Source organism: Pseudopodoces humilis, chromosome 2 (genome assembly GCF_049639895.1).
Source record: "Pseudopodoces humilis isolate 2021_Gansu_Grassland_sample_001 chromosome 2, ASM4963989v1, whole genome shotgun sequence".
NCBI lineage: Eukaryota > Metazoa > Chordata > Aves > Passeriformes > Paridae > Pseudopodoces > Pseudopodoces humilis.
This window is the reverse complement of record NC_142201.1, coordinates 44,736,132-44,757,947: the sequence shown is the minus strand read 5'-3', so window position 1 is coordinate 44,757,947 and position 21,816 is coordinate 44,736,132.

The following is a 21,816-nucleotide window of genomic DNA, read 5'->3' as shown; positions in this document are numbered from 1 at the left end:
GGAAACCACTTCAGAGAAAAACCATGCATCCATCCTGGAATTTAATCCCAAACCAGTTTGAAGGCAATAAAACTCTTTCTTATGAACAGATCAAATAAAAAGAACCATGTGCTTTATGGCACCTTTGTGGGTAACTTCTCTATTTGTAAGTTGCCTAAACAAGGAAATAAATTGGAATTCCTCCTCTCCAAATAATCAATACAAATTAATTATGCAAATTAAACCTTCAGACTCTCCCCACAAATCCACATACCTTTAATACTGAAAAATAAGGTCTCATATTTTGATTTCAAGATGCTTGTAAAATTACATTATGATTTGTTTCTTGAATGGATGGAATTAGACTGAGTTGTGTATGAAAAAGAAAAGGACAAAAATAATAAATAGCCAAAATTCACATTGATATTTCCATTTAAAAATTGCTTATAATTTTTTCAATGCATCATTAAACTAATTAGGAATTGCACCTACATATGAATCTTCCTGTGCTCATTTTGAGAATGAATTAATTTTCTTCACAGTTGGCACTATGAGGCAATATTTGGGACAAGTGCTGGAAGCAGCACTGATAATGTGGAGGTTTCTTTGCTGCTGAACAATGCTTGCAGCCCATCAAGGCCTTTTTCTGCTTCTCGTACTACCCTACCAGCCAGGAGGCAACAGACGCACGAGAGACTGGGAGGGACACAGGCCTGACAGCTGACCCCAAATGACCCAAGGGATATTCCATGCCAAATGCTGTCATGCTCAGTATAGGTGAGGGAAAAAGAAGGAATGGGGGATGTTCAGGATGATGGTGCTTGTCTTCACCAAGTCAGAATTTGGCATGATGTAGCCCTGATTTCCTAGGGATCGCTGAACACCTGCCTGCCTGTGGCAATCAGTGAATCTCCTTGCAATTCAGAACACGCTTGCAGTCTTGCAGTTTCCTTCGAAGTCAGGTCATTACTTAAGTAGATTTCCTGGCAATCTCATTGTCTAAGATATGTCTAAGAAGACATTATTATTACGCCACAGTTTTTTTTTCTCAGACAAAATATTAAACCTTATTTTATTTTGACCATTTTTTCCATTTCCTCTTTATTATGCTAAAGAAGATTTTTTTTTTTCTTTGTGCTTTAGGGTTGATTTCCTAAACTTCATTTTTAAATGAAGAAGATTTCATATTAAAGAACAAGAATATATAATGAAAAAAGACACATGGATAGACAGTATGAGCAGTAAATGGGGAATTACTGTGCAGGAAAAAGATTCTCTAGACAGAAAATCCATAAAAATGGTATATTATTTCATAAACAGAATTTTAAAATTTACATTTTTTCTGAAAGAGCTGTTATTTCTATGATATACGCTATTCAATGATGTTTGAGATAGATAACATCTAAGTTTGCAGTTATAAACTTGACTAAGGTGCCACTTATTGTTAAAGTAAATAACAAAGCCTAATTCTACGTCTGCAAGCTAAAATAATAATTTTTTCAGATGTGATCTCTAACAGTAAATTCTGTGATTCCAGGAAATTCTCTGGAATATTGGATTTTTTCAATCCATACCAAAGAATTTGTAATGTACTAAATTGAGTGCCTTACAGGGATTCCATTTAATATTTGTCTGGTTTTGATTTTATGTTGATTATTATGTTGGTTTGTTTTCTTGGGTTTTGTTTGTTTGTTTGTTTTTCTTTAATGGAAGCTTAGTTCTCATTTCAATGCTGTTTATCACAGTCCTTGTCTTGTTTGGCCATTCAGTCTCAAGCACAGAACCTCTGAAACATGCAATGAGCGCGTGAATGCACAGGGCAAGAAAAAGTGGGATCTCTTCCTGTTAGTCACACCATATTAACCCTAGTAAATTCCAAGTCTGACAGGATCAATAGCTGTATACACAGAATTATTGCACGTTGAATTTTTACCTTATACCTTAGGCAAAAATCTTTGATCACCTACAGTCATGGACAACCAATGCATGCACTGGATAACACTTTCATGTGAATAAGATGTATTATATACATATATTAATATATGTATTAATGAATTTCCTTGCAACTGGAAAGAAGTACAAACAGTAGAATATTTCTTTCTAATTCATGATATACCGAATTAGAGCAATGCCAAAAGATGACTATATTGAAAAAGAAAAAAAAACCCCAACATTTCAGACATATTATACATATATCCCTCTTTTTTGTTTTTCATGACGTTCTTAATTCATTCAAGTCATTATTATAATTTTGAAAAGAAACTTTAATTTTTATATTAACTACACTGGAAAACTTTGACAAAAATTAGCTTTTGTACGTAATTCAAAACTTTTTTCTTTTAAAATCAAATATAATTACCACCTACGTGTGTTGTATCATTTTCAATTATAAAAGAAGGACTAAAATAAATGTAGACTGGATTAAAGAAGAAATAGGTAGTGTTTTGATTGATGGAGTTTTTTTATAATAAAAGTAATAGAAAAAGGACTGATAAAAATAATTTAACCTAGGATTTAACCTAGGACCATGTCTTAGATCATTTATGTGTGTAGCTTCAGGCTTTGTCAAAGGAGGCCAAGAAAGAAGTCATTCTAAAAACACCATTGAAGAAACTGTTCACTTATCAAAAATATTAACAAAGATAAATGAAAATGTCTAAAAACAGAGCTGTCAGCGGTATGACTTAAGCCAACTCTAAGACTAGTATAAACAACAGAATTTTGATCCTAAGCTCATGCCTCATGGCATGCCTCATGGGATGTCTCTACTGAGAACTTTTAATGAGTCACTTTGAGCAGTCTGTTTTCATTTGCATCAGAAGTTTCCAATTTCTCTTGAAAGATTCTCTTGTTGATGTTCCACCCTACATCCTATGCTACATTTGATTTAAAGGAGCACATAGATCTACAACCTCATCTAATAGTTCTGAATCCCCTGAAGAAGGTAGCATTTCTAATCTTTGGCTGTCAAGTTTACAACTTTTAAAGGAAATTCATGCAGATTTATTAAATTATTTTTTCTAAGAAAACCCAAGTTTTAAAGTATTTGAATAATTGACTTGTCAAAACTATACTGAAATGTACTTGACTGTTGCTTTATTCTAATGTAGGGGTTTTTTGCCTCAGTTTATTTCACTTCATTAAACTGAATATGGAAAAAAAGTCCTGAAATTGCTGAAAGAGTAATGTCTTGTTATATCTATCATACCATAGGAATGTGTATTTTGTATGATTGTGTATTGCATATGATAGGTAGAAAATAGACATGAAAAGAGGGATTCCCAAATTAAATTACTTGGGCCTGATAGAGTCCAAAATTACATTTATTATTTAGATTTCGTGCAAGAACACTGAATCCCCTTCCCACTGAATTATTATAAAAAAACAGGTAAACCAAGGAGCAATGTAACTGTGCATTCCAGCAAGCAATGTTCACTGTAGGAGTTCTGGCCTCTAGTCACTGCTCCAAGGACTGAAGGTATTTTACATCAAATTTCAGTGGAGTGGAGTGCAGAACTCCCCCTAAGGAACAGCACTAGTACAAGATCTACAGCATCATGTCTTTTGTTTGCTGTTTCTTCTGCAAGGAATCTTTAATTATTTCCTGCAACTTTTCAAAGCTTCAACAGCACCCGCTGTCGAACAGCCTGTAATTTTACTCAAGAAATCAGCTTGGCTTTGCTTATTAGATTTTGAGTCTAGGGAATTCCCCTGGGGAATTTTCTGACATCCTTGGTTGATTTCGTACAAGAAAGATAGTGATGGTTGCTCTACATTCTAAATAAGCAATTTAGGATGTTTTTAACCCTTGAAAATAAAAATGGTGCTGCAATTCCATAGAGAGTAGAAAAATAAAAATTACAAACTCACAGAGTGAAGTGAAAAAATTCCAGTTTTTAGTATTTTTTAGAAATTTATATATATACCATTCCTCCTACTAGATAACTCAAATTAATGCTTGTTCATAGTGATCAGGGTTTAGTATGATAATGAAAAGGGCAACTAAATCAAAAACAAAAAACAAGAAAGATAGAAAACTAAAACTAAGGACTTAAACATAAGGCTCTTCTGTATTCATTCCAGTCAATACTGAGAAACAATATATGAGAATTACTTGCAGGTATAGAAATATCAGGAAAGTTATAACAAATAGCACTGCAAATAAATGCCTCTGTTTAAACCATCTGAGTGAGGAAAATATGAATCTGTGCTGTTAGAATAAAGTGTAGGTAAATGGAAGAAATCAAAACCACAGGTCAAAACAGTTTGAATTTTAAAAAACTTTTTCCCTGCCTGTTGCCATGAGGCAAATAATGGAGCTGACCTTGGTGCTGAGCAAAGTTCCTTTTAAAGAGTTAGAAATACTCTACAGAGTGGAGGAAATTCTCTTGATTGTATTAATCTGGAAAAAAAATAAATCGACTCATCTCAAAAAATTTAAAGCACCCAAGAAAAAATGAGTGCCTAATCTTTCCCTAGATTTGACTAAATTACTAGATTTTGATTTTCAGTCTTAAAAAGAAAATACACAGAATCTTAAGACTTGCACCATGAAAACATGAATAAACAAAATAAAGAAGTCAGGGAACATATGAGATATCATTACCAAGGGATTAAGAACAGCATTTTTTCCCACCACATGCATGCTACTATTATTATCATTATTATTATTATTATTATTATTATTATTATTATTATTATTATTATTATTATTATATAAAGTTAGCTTCCTACTTCCCAGAGAGATGAAGAAAAAATGCTAAGTGTGAATAATTTAAATTTTTTTTTTTAACTAGACTTCTGAACATTAATTTTAGCTTTTATTTCCTTTAGAGTCTTCAGGTTCTGTGAAAATTCATTCTTGACCCATTGTTATTATGTGCAGAGAAATCCATTATGGGTGGGGAGCAGAGGGAATCAAAGCCCAACAGCATTTTGAATAAATTTACTCATAACATTAATGCACTAATACCACAGTATAGCACATGGTTTCAAAGATTAGCAGTATGACCTGAGCTAAACTTGTGAGAGGGCAAATAATTCTATTTCAGACAGTTTCATTAAAGACCAAATTATTTTATCCAGCCAAAAAACTCAAGAGAGCAACTTTAATAGTTATCTTGTATTTCCTCTCTTCAAGATCTACTTTTGACTTACATTTTGCCTAATATATTTTTTTAAAATGAGTTATGTGAATGAGTTAGGCATTTTCTACCAAATTTGTAAAACAGCTAGGTAATCACTGAATTAAAAACTGACAACTTACATGAACATTTGCTGAAATTAAGAGCCAAATGGAGGTAAACACAACATATTCAAATCTAAAAACTAATTCTACTTTTTCCTCACATTTTCTCATTTTTTCAGTCATTTCCTGCCATATGCTATCTGGATCCTTCACTGTTAACAATAACTTAACATGCATCCATATTCTTTAAAATAAGAAGTCATCAAAGTTCTCAGATTGAGACCTTTTGTGCTTGTACCATCTCAGCGATGAAAGACCACAGTAATAGAGCCAAACTCAAACTTGAATGAATTGCCAAAAAATTCCTCAAGAGGAATAGAACACCATCTTCTCATTTTTAATTTCAGAGATTGCCTTTTTGTTACTTCAAATAGCAACTTTTTTAAAAAAATGTATGCATAAAATTACAAGCTTCATATCTGTCAACTAGATAGAAAAGAAGCAAGAGTAAGACATGCAGATTCTCTGTGAACTGAAGTAAGATTATTGGTTTTTGGTAAAAATGCACTCAAAATTCTAAAAGCATTGAGTATGAAATGCTGTAGGCAGATAAGTACTCTGGAATTTTCCATTTGACATCAAATCAGAGTAAGAGCAAGAGTTATCTGTGTTTATTCAGAATGAGCCTGTATTAGTTTCTAAGCTGACAAACATGATCCTTGACTGAGGTCATTTTAGCACTCAACAAGAAGTGTGTATTATACTACAATTCCCTTCTTCAGTCAGCTTGCTTTAAAGAAAATAAATCTTTAAAGAAGATGTGCCTCAATGTCTGACATGTGGGAAACAACAATATTTTCCTCTTATCTTGTAATATTTATTTGGATACATATAAACCAATATGGTCTATTTACATTAAATAGATACATATATTATATGCATTCATATAAAACAATAAAATGTTATTAATATATATGTAATATAGATGTATAAAATAGACTACAATCAAATGACATAGAATTTTTTTTTCCCCCCAAGAGAAATTGAAAGCCTCAAAGGTTAATTTCTAAGATAAAAATTCAGTGATTAAGATGGTGGAAATCTGTGCTGTATTACCTTTACAGAAGAGGAAGAAAGCAATTTGATATTTGTCACAGTTATGCACACATAACAAACAGATTTTTATAAAAATCTTAGGCAAAGATCTATCTTAGTGTCAGAAGACTACTGTCTTCTATTGTTTTTTACCCACAGACTAAGCTGTTCCCTCAGCCTTACAAAGAACTTCATGTTTGTGGTTTAGTTCAGGCTTTTTAATGCATCCATTTCTTTTTCTTTACTGTGAAAAGGAGCTTTAGATGTGAATCAGTCTCTTCTTAACACCACATAAATTACTTAAGATCTCAATTTATAAAGGAAAACTCATTGAAATTTCTTTATGTAGGATTCAGCTATTCTGGTCTGCAAAATAATTTCATGTGGTCTTTAAGAATATTTTTCTAAATACATTCAAGGTAGATAACAAGGAAAAAAAATGCCTTGAAATCTATGACTTTATGTTATTAACATTTTTCTAATGGAATGATGGATGGAAAAAAAAAAAAGAGACAGACATCTCATGTTTTAGTTGTATCCACCAAAATTGACAAACTACTAAGGAACATGTGTAGGCTAAAATTTTATACTAATCTGTCTGTACTGTGTTCATACACTCAGTTTTTAATTTGTTCAGTTCAGAACTATTTAGTCATGCACTATGCTACACAATATTGACATACACTATAGTATTTCTTGCAAAATAAAATACTAAACACATATAATTTAGAAGTTTATTTAAGTGTAGAAATCAAGAAGATTTTGAGAAATTGAAATCAATAGCTTTTTATGAGTGATAATCATGGAAAAATTCTGACATTCTTTAGATATATTGAAGATGAAGTAGTTCACAAGGCATGTGACTCTCTCTTTCTGCTACAAACAGTACTTAAAAATGCATGCTCCTGACGTTTGCACTTTTCTCAAGCTAAAAAAATTAATTGATAACAAGTATGCATCCCATGATGTGATCTCTACATAAATTACTAGGTGTTTTTTATTCCCCTTTCTGAGATGTCTTTCTAGATGTGTTTGTTGTAAATTCTGTTCATAGGAAACAATTAACAAGTGGACTTCTTTTTCCTCTTGGAAAATATATCTTATTGTCACAGGTATATTCTTAGAAAAACCCTTGTAACTTACTTGGACAAAATTTGTGTGCTTGAAATTATGAGTTTCCTTTTAAAAATGGTAATTATTTATACCTTGTAGACTCTTCCCTAATCTGCCACAATTAGAATAACTAAATTTGAGTATATGTTCTGATTTTCTGCAAGAATATAAACTTTATTGTTTGAGTTTTTTAAGCTGTATTTTTGAAATCCACTCAAAAGAACACAGGATTCCACAAAGGGTAGCCTTCCACAAAAGGTATCTACCTTAGAAGCAGAGTTTGTCCAGTAAAAGAAATTAATCTATGAAATCCAAATAGTAAACCAAAGAAAGTGAGGCAATTAAAAAAATATAAAATAAAAAATTATTTATGGCAACAAAAAATGGTTAAATTAAATTATATTCTCTAATGAAATAGTGCTTCAATCAGTTGTCCTGAAAACATGCTTGTAATAGCACAGAATGGAAGGTATGACACTAGGAAGCCTATAAGTGGTAAAGCAGACAAGAGGACACAGAATGCTCAGTATATTGCTCCTGGCATTGCTGCTCATTGTTTCGTGGAGCATAACACCACAGCATTCATTGCCCTGCACGCCAGGGGAAGTCAGCGAAGTACAAGAATAAAGTTATATCTTCAGGAGTGTCTAGTGAAAATCACTTTGTTGCTGTTTCCCATGTCACAGCTGATTGCTACCTAAGGCAACTATATTAAATAATGTAGATGAAAAATTTTGAAAACTGTTTAAAAGTCCATTATCAAGATTAAACTGCTTCAAACACAGTAGATTAATTATGTATAAAAGAAATTTTTTTCACTTCAGTAATTTACTGAATAATAAAGGTATAATCCCATATTTTGAAAAGCAGAAATTTGGAGTATAATAAAAATGTGTTTAACAAGTAGCTTTCCTTGAATTGTGTTTAATCAAGAATTTCAAGACTTTGGAAAACAGTGTCATTCTTATTCAGAATCCAATGAAATATTCCTGAAGAATAAGGGAAAGAAATCAAAACAACAACAAAAAATTACATTAGAGGTATTTGATTCAGTTCAATCTGATTTTGTCTGAAGATTTTAAGTTTTCCACAAAAGTAGTGACTATTCTAAATCACTGATAGACAGTTATTATCTCCTCTAAAAGTGTGTCTTATATAATTAAAGACCAGCCACTGTGTGCATCACTCAGAGCAGCTACCAGAGGCCCATAGGAGGGGCATAGCCTGGGACCATTTCCCAGGTCTGGAAACAGCTTGCAGTTTCCTCTCAACTTCATCCCTAGCTGCTCAGTTTCTGATGGAAAACAAACAAAACATAGCTGATGTAAGATCTGGAAGTGAGGACCATATTCCCTTTGGTTCAAATTTTAGGCAGCAGGGGCCAAGTCACTGTGAAGGGTCTCTGCCTCGTTTATATGTATACAATAATGCTATTGCTTAGTATTTACTTCAGTCTCTCCAGACAGATTCCAAAATATATGTCCTATTTCTTCAGGACTTCTCCTTTGTTGAGTCACATTTATTCTAGGCACATTGCTGTGTTGACATCAGGAAAACAGACAGAATTATAAATCAAAAAGTGAGATCCTGAATTCCTCATTGTAAAATTTTATAAAACTTGGGTAAGTTTCAGAATTCTGAATACAATTATTTCAATGTATAATTATTACAACATTTGAAAGCATGTTAAGGATGAAGTAAAGAAGGAGAGACAATCATGATATTTTAATAGAAAACATTACTCAAATGTACATTTTTATCACATTTTTTTTCTTTTTTGTTTTGCTATGATTTTGTAAGTATATGTGAAGAAATTAGGGAGTGTGTTATTGGGTGTATGGTTGGCTTTTATTTTTCTTACAAAAAGAAGTGAAGACAATAAATAAAATTTTTAAATTACCTTACATATGATGCTCTTATATTGAAAAAAGTGAAAATTATAAGGTGTGCATAACTACTGCTACTTATGTGCAAATGCCAGATCCAGAACAAGATTTTATACTCCTTATTCCTGAACTTTAGGCACCTTGTTCTGAATAGTGCACACATTCCAAAAGTTATCAGCAGTACGTGGCAAAGAGATGCTTAAGTTTTGCCCATGGCCCAGAAACATTATTCTGGGGCAGTTCCAATGTCAACTGCTTGCACAAAAGCAAGCTCATTCCTGCAAAGCCAAAAGCATGAGACTGGTAGGGCATATGAAGAGCAAAACTAATAGTCAGTAGTCTCCAGGTCTGTCATAAAACTATCCACAAATCCCAGATTCTGTAAATTAGCATATGATGATGGAAAAACAGGTTCAGGGAATCTTGCCATGTGCTTTCATTTAAGTCAAAGTGCTTATAAAAACTGGGTTTGCTCTGTGTAAAACAGGATTAGTTACAAATTTATAACTCACTAGGGTGCTACTTTTTTTCAAAGTTTAAGCATTGTCACAATGCTGCAGAATATATTAAGTCGTCAGAATTACTGTAGTCTAAGAGCTTTCATTTATTTGCCAAATGCTCTTTCTATTTTTCTAAGGGACAGAGAGGGACCCTGAAAATCTATGTTTAGTATCTCTACTATCTATTTGTACCAAGGGATTCAGTTACTCTGAGCAGTCTGTTATATTTTCTATCACCTAAAAAAAGTGGCTGTGGATCAATTAAAATTGTTTTTGCTGTTTTCCTATCTAGATTGAATTTCTGAAACTGCCCATGATGAGAAACAAAATGAACAAGAAAACAGCATCTTTGTCTTACCACAAACAAATGGTCATCACTCCTGAAAGAGCTCCTCCCCAAGACTGAGATAAAATCACCTGTGGCAGAGAGTGTGATTGAGGGATTGAGTTAAACTCCCTCCCTGTATAATGCTTGCCTGTCTCTCACCTCTGCACTAATAGCTTATTTCTTCACCTGCTGCTCAAGATTAGAATGTAGGTTTCAGTTTACTTAATTCTTGTTGATTTAATATTTTATGTCATTGATATATTATTTTTCTCAAGACTAAAGAGGAATTATCTCCTGAGCTTCAGACTGACTTTTGAGTAAAATAAGGAGATACTCTGTCTTCTCACAGAAGACTCTGGACCTAGTGTACAATTTAACAAGCTTCAGGTACTAATTTCATAAATGGAACTATTTCCTAATAGCACTCAGAAAACGGCTGAGACAATAGTGTCTCACAGGAGCAACAAAGAGTGGTGTAACAACTCATGCATGCAGATTCTTTCTCCTTGTATAGCAGAAGGTTAATGCGTCCTAAGCATGGCCTGAGAATAATCTTTCTGAAAAGGAAGAAGTAAAGAAAACAGTGAAGGCCTGCATTACTACATTAATTGGTAAGGGCATGGGTTAACAAAACAATGTCCCTCTCATCTTTTCTTTAGACTTGCAAATCAGAGACAATACCAGCAAGAAAACCAATGCCATTCTTTGGAAAATAGAAATGTTTGGGCAGGTTTGAAAACACTCCCTAAAAAGAGTGAAAATACTTTCAGAAGGGTATAATTTTCTTATTTGAAAATGATACGTGTTCTTAAACCATCAAATTGAAAGGCTGATATCCCAGCAGACCATGTTTGATTACTTGCCCAGAGCGCAACAGAAAGATAGGCTTGGAATTCTTTTATTTTCACAGACTAAAGAGTCATAGTCAGTGAGGAGCTGAGTGCTTCACTTAATGTATTTCAAAATATCTAGGGAGAAAATCCTATCCTTTAAAATTTTGGCTCTGAGGGTTAGATGGAGGACAATAGTACTAATAATAATGTAAGAGGCTTCATGTCATACCCATTTGTGTGGGATTTCACATCTCATTGTGAAAAGCAGCTGGGTTTTGATCCGTTTTGATGCATGCTTATCAAAGAATGGTTAAAAAGATATGTTTATATATAAGATACCTTCTTTGTCTCTTTTGAGCAGTGAAATCTAATCTTACCTACTTATTTGCAGTGTGAGACGGAAGTATTCCTCAGTGAACAGAAAAGCCTGGGCATTTTGCCAAGGAGTACTGGTAGGTCTTCCAACTGGAAATGTATATATATTTTTGTAATGCACATCTACTTTTGAGAAGACTGCTTGCTCTTTCAAGATTATTAAAGTTATTCGAGGTATCTTCTTTCTCTCTTGTCTGTACCATATGCAAAACATCAAAATTATGTCTGAGCACCCTGTGCTTTGAACCAACATTACTTGTGCTTAAAATGACAGTCATGCAAAAAATTATAGGAGCAAAATCAAATAACTGTCATTAAATGTATTTTGAAATATTTCAATGTAATTTACAAAATTAAACCTGTATTATAGTATTTAATAAAGAGATGATGATAAATTAATCTATGAGGCACAAAATGGTTACTTCATTCAGCAGAACAAACTGAAAGAAAGTGGTCTTAAGTAGTATGAGATAATTTTAATTTAAAATATTGTTTCCTTATATTTTTATTGCTTATCTCTACTTTGAAGATCAACTCAGATTATTTTCATCATTGTTTCCTACATTCATCAGTTTAGATAGAAGTCTTCTGTTAAATGAGGCTGAAAGAAGAAATAGTTTTCTCTAGGTGAGCATGCCCATGCACATTTGAAAATTGAAGTGAATATACCCATGCACATCTGAGAACTAAATTTCTAAATGTATGCTAATAGTTTGGCTAACCTAAAAAGACAAAATGACAGATTTTTGGTTGCTATCCACTACTTATATTTACAGTAGTTTTCAATTCTATACAGGACATAAAAGTTTCAGAAAAATGTTGGATGTATATATATAAAGGGAAATGATCAGGGGACTGGAGCACCTTCCTTATGAGGACAAACTCAGGGAACAGGTGTTATTCAGGATAGAGAGGATAAGGCTCTGGGGGGGAATCTTATAGCAGCCTTTCAGTACCTAAATGGGGCCTACAAAAAAGCTGGAGAGGGGCTTTTTACAAGGGCATGATTGGACAAGGAAGAATGATTTCAAACTGAAAGGATAGATTTAAATTAGCTATTAAGAAGAAATTGGAAAATCTTTACTATTGATGTGGTAAGGCACTGAAGCAGGTTGCCCATAGAAGTTGTGGATGATCCATACCTGGAAGTGCTCACCAGGTTGGATGGGGCTTTGAGCAACCTGATCTAATGGACGGTGTCCCTGCCCATGGTGGGGTGGGTGGAATTAGATGATCTTTAAGATCTCTTCCAATCGAAATCATTCCTCAGATTCTGTTCATATATGTATGTACTTGTTTAAAATTTATTTCACTGCTTTCTCTTGTGCTTCATCTAGCATTTTTTTTGTAAGATACTGTGTGTTCATGGTAAAAAAAACTGTGTTTCTGAACATCAACATAGCTGTCTTTATTTCTTGGTATATGACATTCAGAAAGAACATCTAAAATGTGTTATTTAAGTTACTCTGTTGCACAAAATAAACTGGAGGGAAAATCTGGATTTCCATTTCTTAGCTAAAATAGTTTTAAGAGTGTGGTTGACTCAAACATTTATTCTTTCTCACCCATCATTGTTTAATCTGAAAATGGCACGAGGAATCTAAATTAGCATGAAAAATAGTCTTTTGCTTTCAGTATAAGAGAGTCTAAGAATTTTTCAACCTCTGATGGATTAACATGGGGATTTCATGTTTGGTTGAATAGAAAAATAAAAATATTATTGTTTAACTTGAAAAATGGCAATCAAACTATTTAATTGGAAATCATCTCTGTTTTGCAGTACCTAAAACTCTATTACCAGTGGAACATTTTCTTATAAGATCATTTGTACGTGAATGAGGAGAGCTGCTATATGTAACATTAAAACAAACAGAATACAAATTTTCTTCTTAACTACACTAAGTGATTGTTTCTAACATAAATTACATGAAGAATTAAATTTAGGACATAATATAAAAAAGCATACTTGTAAAAAACAATAGTTGTTAAAGTTTCTTCTCTTTAGTCTTTGAAAAAAAATTTCTAATAAGAGATTTTTTTTTGTGTTTGCATTTGCAGTTATTTTATACTTCAACATTATATTCAGGGAGGTTTTAAAAAACTGTTCATACGGCCAAGCTTAATGTATGGGTATGAGAAAATAGATGAGGAACTAGAAACAAAAATATTTTGTTTTTTAAATTCACATGAGCGAATTCCAAAACTAATATGGATTCTAGAGAGTTTTAAAAAGTCTATCTATATCAACTACATCCAGTAATAATTTTGTGACTACTTCTTAGTTTCCTTTCCTTCTTAGTTTCACAGATGAACAAACGACATAGTGTATTCAGAGAAATACTGGTTATAGTTTCTTTTTCCCTTTAAAAAACTCAGTATCTTGTACTTATTAATTGTTTTTGCATTTTAAATGTCATGTTTTCTCATAAATTGTTATTGTGGTGATGATTTTTGACTGCTCATGACTTTTCCAAACATACACAATTGGTTCTAAGAGAGAGTGGGGAGGTTATGAAATGTCCTCTCCTTTCTGTCCAGGAAGAGAAATATGAACAGTAATGTAGTCTGACAACCTCTTATAAACCAAACTTCACTGAGGAAGTAAGAAAATGAGCAACAATGCACCTGTATGGTACCGCACCCCATGTCCTGCCTGCATCAGACTGCCAAGCCACTTGATGTTCTGCATTGTCTGAGAGCAGAAGGCAATTGTGAAAATACATTTTGAATGCAGAGAAGACTCACACCACCCCTTGGTTCCACAATGTCAGTGTGGTTTGAAACAATCCTACCTTATGTGGATAATGTGGACAGCATCTTGCCTACACTGAAAATGGCATCAAGGGCAGAGGGGCAGGAGGAAGGGTGTCTGTGACATTGAGCAAAGGTCAGGGTGATTAGATACAGCATTTTTCTGTCATTACAAAAACATTTTCAAATAATGAAGGAATGAAAAACAGAGAAAGTGCCCATAGATGTTATGTGTATTTGGATGTGTTGTAATATATGAACAATGTTCAGACTGCAGATTATTTTTGATATCAAACATGTCCCAAAAGAACCATAACAACCACTCTGAACTAGGAAAAAATAGTTGTGGCAGCCTGAATTACATTGTGACTACTCTACAACAACCAAAATTATTTTGCTAATGAGATCAATCACAAATTTAAAGGTGCAGAAGGGTGCCTGGTAAAAAATATAAAATTACTTTTGAGCTAAACTTGTGGTTGAAGCTCATGGGAAAATCTCTCAAGCTACTTATGATGCTTACAACTCTAGTCTGAGTAGTCAAGCCATTGATCCTTTGAATTATGAAAAAATGTCTTTCATTGAAAGATTAATTTGTTTATAAACCTAAACTACTAGAGAAATACGTCCTTAATGCACAGGTAGTTGCATATTTCCATGTTTTTATTTAAAAATCTCAGTTATTTTTTATATGCTTTTTATGTTATTAGGTATTTTCTTTATGTGCATGGGTGAAAATGTGGATATCTGTGTAAATTTTCTCTGCTATTTTCACAGTCAAGATCAAACTCTTTATCTTGCATGGTTTATAAAATCAGCCAGCCCAATTTTAATCTCAAAATGATTAAATGATTTCAAATCAATTTATATTTGCTTAACAGTAATTCCAAGAGTATTTGTATCTATATGAAAAGATAATCTGTATAAAGGGATTTTTGGAAAAGAATATGTAGAGAGGTGTCTTTCTTCTACATGTGTATTTTATAGATCCTGGTAAGATATCTGCTCATTGATATGAGCAGTCCTATTAATGTATTTTGCTGTCTATACAAAATTCCAAATACTTTCTATGCTGAATTTAAAATACAAATATATTTACATGTGAACATGTGTTTTTTTTTGTTTATGATTAAATAGCAATCAGAGTAGATTTCATTTACCTTTTCATTTTTACTAGTTCTGATCATTCATTTGGTCATCTATAAATAATAGACTAAAAATAAACATAAGCTGCTGATAAAGCTAGACAAAAAATAGCCTTCCTCTTCTTTCATTTTTAGGATGTTTTTCTGTGACTGTCACTATCCTTTATTTCACTGTAAAAGAGTACATATTGTTCACTGTTACTCCCCTCGTAGATTCCTCTAGCGTTACACCTCCCAGTTCTCAAGAAAAGGAAATCAAGCCTTGGACTACCAGCCTTTCTTGCTTGTCAATTTGGAGTCAATAGCACTACCAGGAAAGACGGAGGTTAAATATATGAGGGCTCTGGGACAAGGTTGAAGAGGTGAAATCAGGAAACAAGGTAGTTCTCTATTATTTTGTCAGTAAAGGAAAAAGGCTCAGGTAGAAGCAGAGATATCCTGCAGGTCAACATCTGAGTGCACAGCAGGTGTTACATGCAAAGCTTTGCTTTTTTTACCACTAAACCTTCTCTGAAGAATGAGTAATTGTTGGGAGATAGAAAACACGTGACAAAGTAAAACAGCATCCAGTTTGCCAGTAGGCCTGCTAACCTACTGAGACGAAGTTTAAATTAGGTCTGCTGGGGCATAGTACCTAATGTCTGAAGAAAAGTTTAGACCCAAAAGATATTAAGTCTCTGAAGGACAGCATAGTTGGGGATGATGTTTCAGGTTGCCTGAAAAAAAACCCAAAACAACAGAAACTGTCACTGAGCATGAAATGAAAAATGCCTGTTAACAAATTGTTGCAACATGGAAAACAAATAGTTGGACTTTGAACTTATGTGAAAATATTGAACTTATTGAAACATATTTATGTTATGATTACAGAGCCATTGTGAAATAATACTTGCGACCAAAGTTCTGCTGTTGATGGATAAAAGTGATTTAGGAAGGATAGGACAGGAAAGCGGGGATTCTGAACCTTGAAACTGGTTATGAGCCTTTCAAGAGCTTGCTTATAAAGATCTGAGGAAATATTTAATCACATTGGTATCTGCTCAAATGAAAACAGTAGTCACAACTATGAAGATTTGTACAAAGGGTTAAGGACAATTTTTATACAAGTGATCAACATACCTTTAGAGAAGGCATTCTGCTGGATCTGTTAATCATAAACACAGAAGAACTTTTTTAGGATGTAAAGGGAGAGGGAAGCCTTCACTGTAATGAACTAGAGGCTAAACATCCTAAGAGAATGAACAAAGCCTAAATAAAATTGGAGCATGTTGTTTGAAAAACATGCTTAATTTTATCTGAGAAATGTCTACTTTATAATTGAAATGAAACTGGAAAATAGTTTAATATGTTTGAAATTGTTGTGTTTTCTTTGTTAAGGAAGCAAAGTAGAAAAGAAAATTCCTTGAATCTACTTGGAGTCTCCTAATTTTGCAGTTGATACTTTATACAAATTTACATTTTGAAGATGTATATCTAGAGGATGATATAAAGAAGAAACGTAGTTACAAACTGGAGCAGACCATTCTTGGAAATATGCTCATATTTTGTCAGAACAAACTTTCAGATTCTGAGACTAAAAGAAAATTTTGGGCCATTTTCCAGATTGACAACCTACATATTTTGTCAGTATGGTAAACAGAGTAAAGCCTCCATTATATTTATGTGTTTTATCACAACAGTAGGCAGCAGATCCCGTGACAGGTGAAGTGAAGAAATGGGGTCTCTGGGAATTACAGTTTATTGTCACAATCATATAACATGAATTAATTGCATAAGAATTTGAAGACAGAGATGTTTGTAGTTTGACTTGGCTTTAATGAATGCTACATTCTTATAGTGGTTTTGCATTGTTGGTTCTAGGATAAAATTTAAGATAAAAACTAAGATAAAATTTAAGTGTTTCTGTGAAAAGGCAATCCAAAACAGTAGACAACACTCTAATGTGGTCAATGTCTTCCATGTATGAGTGGGTCTGCCTGCAGCATCAGTACACAGATATATGTAGGAGTTCATTCATTTTTTGATTTTCTGATTGAAAGAAGAAATCTCAGCCTTTTTCCTTTCATCAAATCATGTGCATAGCTGAAGAATGACAGACATGCTGATATTTTGGTTTTTACCCTTCTATATGTAAGAGGAGAATGTGTCTTTTTTGGCTTAGCTGATGACTACCTGTCTGTTTAGTATCATCAATTTTGGTGTAATTAGGTTTGACATGATCGGTTTTGTGCAAACACACTCTAAGACAGATTTTACTGTCCTGTTCATACACGTTGCTGCCTCCACATTTGGATCTTACCAGACATAATTTGAGTAAGAGGTAGGTCTCAGGTCAACCATGCAAAGAAAGTTTGCCCTGAGAAAGAGAAAAAGTAGGCTAGATAAAAATCATAAGGGTGAAATAAATTAAATATACCAGGACCATAAAATAAATACTTGGAAAAGAAATATCCTGAGTGGGAAAACAGTTTTCTTAAGAGACAGACACATTTATAAGAGCAGGGTACGTACTGTATCTTTTGTTGCTTAAAAACAAAACTAACATGGGAAACTTTGCATTCCTAATGCAATATGTTTTCCTCTATTTTGGCTTTAAGTTTTAATTTAAACAGGTAAAATATTTGCAAAGAAGAAAGATATGTGAAAGAAAACTGGTAATGCAACTAAGTGTTGAATAGCAGTTTTTTGACTATTATTTGGACTACTTCATGCTCTGACAGTGCCAGAGGATTTGCCACTTTCCAGTGGCTGAAAGTGACAGAGTTCCCTAGTGAGTCAGCTTTCTTTCACAGACAAGAGCTACATAGATCTGGGACCAGACAGTGGTTTGGATGCATAACTTAGAAACTACTTTTGCATAAAAAGAAAGTGCAGATTCTCGAACAATGTGTGTGTCTCTTACACTTTTATAAACAATCTGTTCCAGATGAAGGGAAATCTCTCTGTGTTGTTTTCCTACAGTGTTTTAAATGCTTTGTTGACTGTTGGAGCCACCAAACAGTGTTGCCTGAATAGGACAAGTAATGGAATTTCCCGACAAAACAGAAATATGAGGTTTTCTAAATTTGTGAGTAAGTAGGTACTGCTACTTAAACAGCTTCACAGGGAATTATATGTTTGTCCATAGATTTTAGTGAAGGAATAGTATATGGATCAATATATGTCCTGTATACTGCAAGAAATATTTTATGTAAATCATATATTTTACCTCAAAGTATTTAAGAGTACCACTAACAGCTGTGTAAAGTTTATATGGAAATATACTCTGATTTTTCGTCAGTTTCCTCCATTCCCTGGTGTTCCCAGATACCTGATACTTTGAATAGAATGTGTCATAACATGTTCGTCAATTTGTATACACCATTATACATTAATTGTATTTAAAGGTGATTTAAAAAAGAGAAAAATTGAGCAAACCTTAAATGTGAATGCATCATTATGCATTTATACAACGTAATATATGTCTTGAGAAAATATTTTAACCTGCCTGACAAACATTCATCATTGTCATATTTCAGCAATGTTTGACATGTAAGTCTGTTAATAACAATGGCTCCATCAAAATTACATTGAGGCAGTTGAATGGTTACTTCACTACCTTTAACTAAAGTTTGCTGATGTGAAGTTTCTAATTGCCAGCTCTAAGTGTCAGTCTGGGTCCTTTCAACTTCCCAAACCATCACCAGTAAATTGGACCTTGTCAGCCATATTATGGTCTGAATTATGCATTTTTTTCCTACCAATTTCCTTCTTCAGTAACATTCCAAAAGACTTCTCATGCAAAAGTCTCATGGGTATAATTTGGATTCCAGGATGCTGACTACTCATGAAATCAAGGTATATACAAAGAAATTAACAAGTGAGGTGAATTCAACTGTTATGGGGAATATAGCTGCAAAATTATAAGTTAAGTCAAGAGAGTAAAGGAAGATCTAATGCCATTGAAGAAAAGGGAGGGTCTATTTCCCAGTTTCCCACTGTCAGCAGGTGAAATCATTGAGCTTGGAAAGCTTTGCATTTACTAGCACAGCAGAAAAGTAGTCAGTCATTTATTATATATATTACTTCACTGTGTAATCTCTTATTGTTTAGCAGTAGTAGAACTGTCAGATTAAAAATAAATATTTCATGACTTGTAACAGTAATGAGTTCTTGCTTTGATGTATAATCCATTATTAAACTCACCAAATGTGTTTTAGACTAACTTATGTGGGTCAGCATTAGGCCTTTGTAAAATATAGCTTTCTATACAGATGGTTAGAGGTTGCCATTAAATTAGCCTGAATCAGTCGGTATCCCATCAGTTAATCTTGTGTACTATAAATGGCAGATGAGTATTCTTTGTACTGATTATGCAACTTACAACATCTGCCCATTTTCTGCTTGACTGGGTCCTGTCTGAAATGGTCATTTCCCCAAACCTGCTAGACCCAATCAAAAACCTGCCCAGTTTGCAAGAAGACTGCAGGCATATGGCTATTTGGCTTATATTTTCACCATAGGGTACTTAGCTATTATGTATGAGTGTGGGAAACTATGTACGATAAAGTCATTAAGGTGCTGAGCAGTAAGAATTACGGCCATGTTACACATAATGACAGCACTGCAGAAAACGCTCATCTGTGTATATTTTCCAGTTGAAAGGTTATTTTATGAATGGCTCTTAGTCTCTTATGATGTGGGAGAAAGCTGTCATTCTTGAATTATTTGATTCATATGAATCTTGCAATTTATGTGAATTTCTTGCAATCATAATGTTTTTGTTCTGCCATTTGGGAGCATAGATTTGTAGTGTACACATAAGATTCCTAAAAAAAATCCCACAATTTGAGAACAAAATTAATTGAAATATAGGCAAAAAGCTGGATGCAACTATCCTTGGATGGTTACTGTGCAGATAACACACCATCAATTATTTTTCTGTATTCCTTCTGCAGGAAATTGAACAGATGTAAACCTGCTATATGGATGCTAAGAATACAACCTTAAGATGACAAGTTGCAATCTTGTTATCAGTGATAATCACAAATACTCTCCATATTTTATTTTACTTAATAACTCTTAAGTAGATGTTAAATATCAAAAAAAGGAATTTCTGAAGTATGCCTTCTCTTATCCAAATATCATACTTGACACAATAGTAGACAGAGTAATTGCAGTATGGTTGCAATCAGCCATGGAGGTGGATTAACGAAGAACTTATAAGACAAAACTGTTGAACTCCTTAATAGAAAAAAAAAAAAATAAGAGGTTCCCCCTACTTATATTTCTGTCCAAGAAAACAAGATAAAACAATGACTTTTGAGTAAGACATCATGGATAGTTACAGAAAAGACTGCGGTTCAGTGTTCTTAAGATTTATGTTACATCGTAATATTACAGGTACATATTTTAATAGTGCTGTACCTGCTTTTCATTAAGGTACTAGAAATAGCAAAAATTCTTTCATTACACTTCACCTGTGGAACATAAAAATGTCAATAAAGTACATTTAAAATTTTTATTCATATTGTTGAACAAATGTGTCTATTTTCTTAAGAAACAGAAACTGTCAACTACAGAAATATTTTTTAAATTTGTAAATTACAGAAGTAATTACAGGGTTAAATAGAAAATTCTTAGCACAAGAATAGTGTTAGACTGCATGCACATTGAAAATATAACTTCATTTATGCCACTGCTTTCTATTCTGTGGCAGACCAATTATGTGGATGAGATGTTTCACAGAGAAATGCTTTTATCCAAAGCAGAGATTCATAGAGCAATCTGTCTAATCTACATTGCTGACTCCCAAGTTATACCCTTGAGCAGGAAGGTTAATAACACCTGTGATTTATTTTGTATTTCTATTATAAGGCAAACTAAATTTCATTTCCTGACAGTTTACATCTACATCAAATGTTCAGAAATGGCAAAATGAGACAATGAGGAAAAAGCGTTCCTGTATTCCTTTCCAAATACCTATTGACACAAATGTAGAGAATAATACACTCCTGCTTTACTTCCATTTCAGGGATATCTGAAGTAACTAATATTCCAACTACAGATTCATATCTACCTCCCCCCAAAATCAGTAGTAACTTAACCTGTTGGCGAAGTAATGAACTTCCATGCCTATCCCAGGTTGGGCTGAAGGTGGAAGGGGTGTCAAGAGGCATGAGAGCCACAGAATCATAGGGCAGTTGGGTTAAAAGGGACCTTAAAGTTCATCTAATTCCAGCCACCCACCAGAGCAGGTTTCTCAGAGCCCCATCCAGCCTAACCTTGAACATTTTGTATAGGAGACCTGCATAGGAAGCAGTTTTTGTGAGCCCTTTTGTCTGTTGCACCATTAAGGAAAGTTCTGAGGAAAACATTCGCTAATCTCTGGCACTGATCTTGAGAAATCTTTCCCCTCTTTTCTTTTCCTGTTCTTTGTATCACACTTCTACTGCAATTCTAGGGTGTTTTCCAAAGGTATCCACCGTTGACACAGAAGCGACACATTCTGCACAGCTTTCCCAGGAAAGAAATAGATCATGAGCACAGCTGCTTTGTGAAACGAGCCCTGAGGGAGTTGGGCAGAGACAGCCATGTCTGTGGTGTCTACAGGGCAACTGCAGTCTGCAGTACAGGAATGTCCA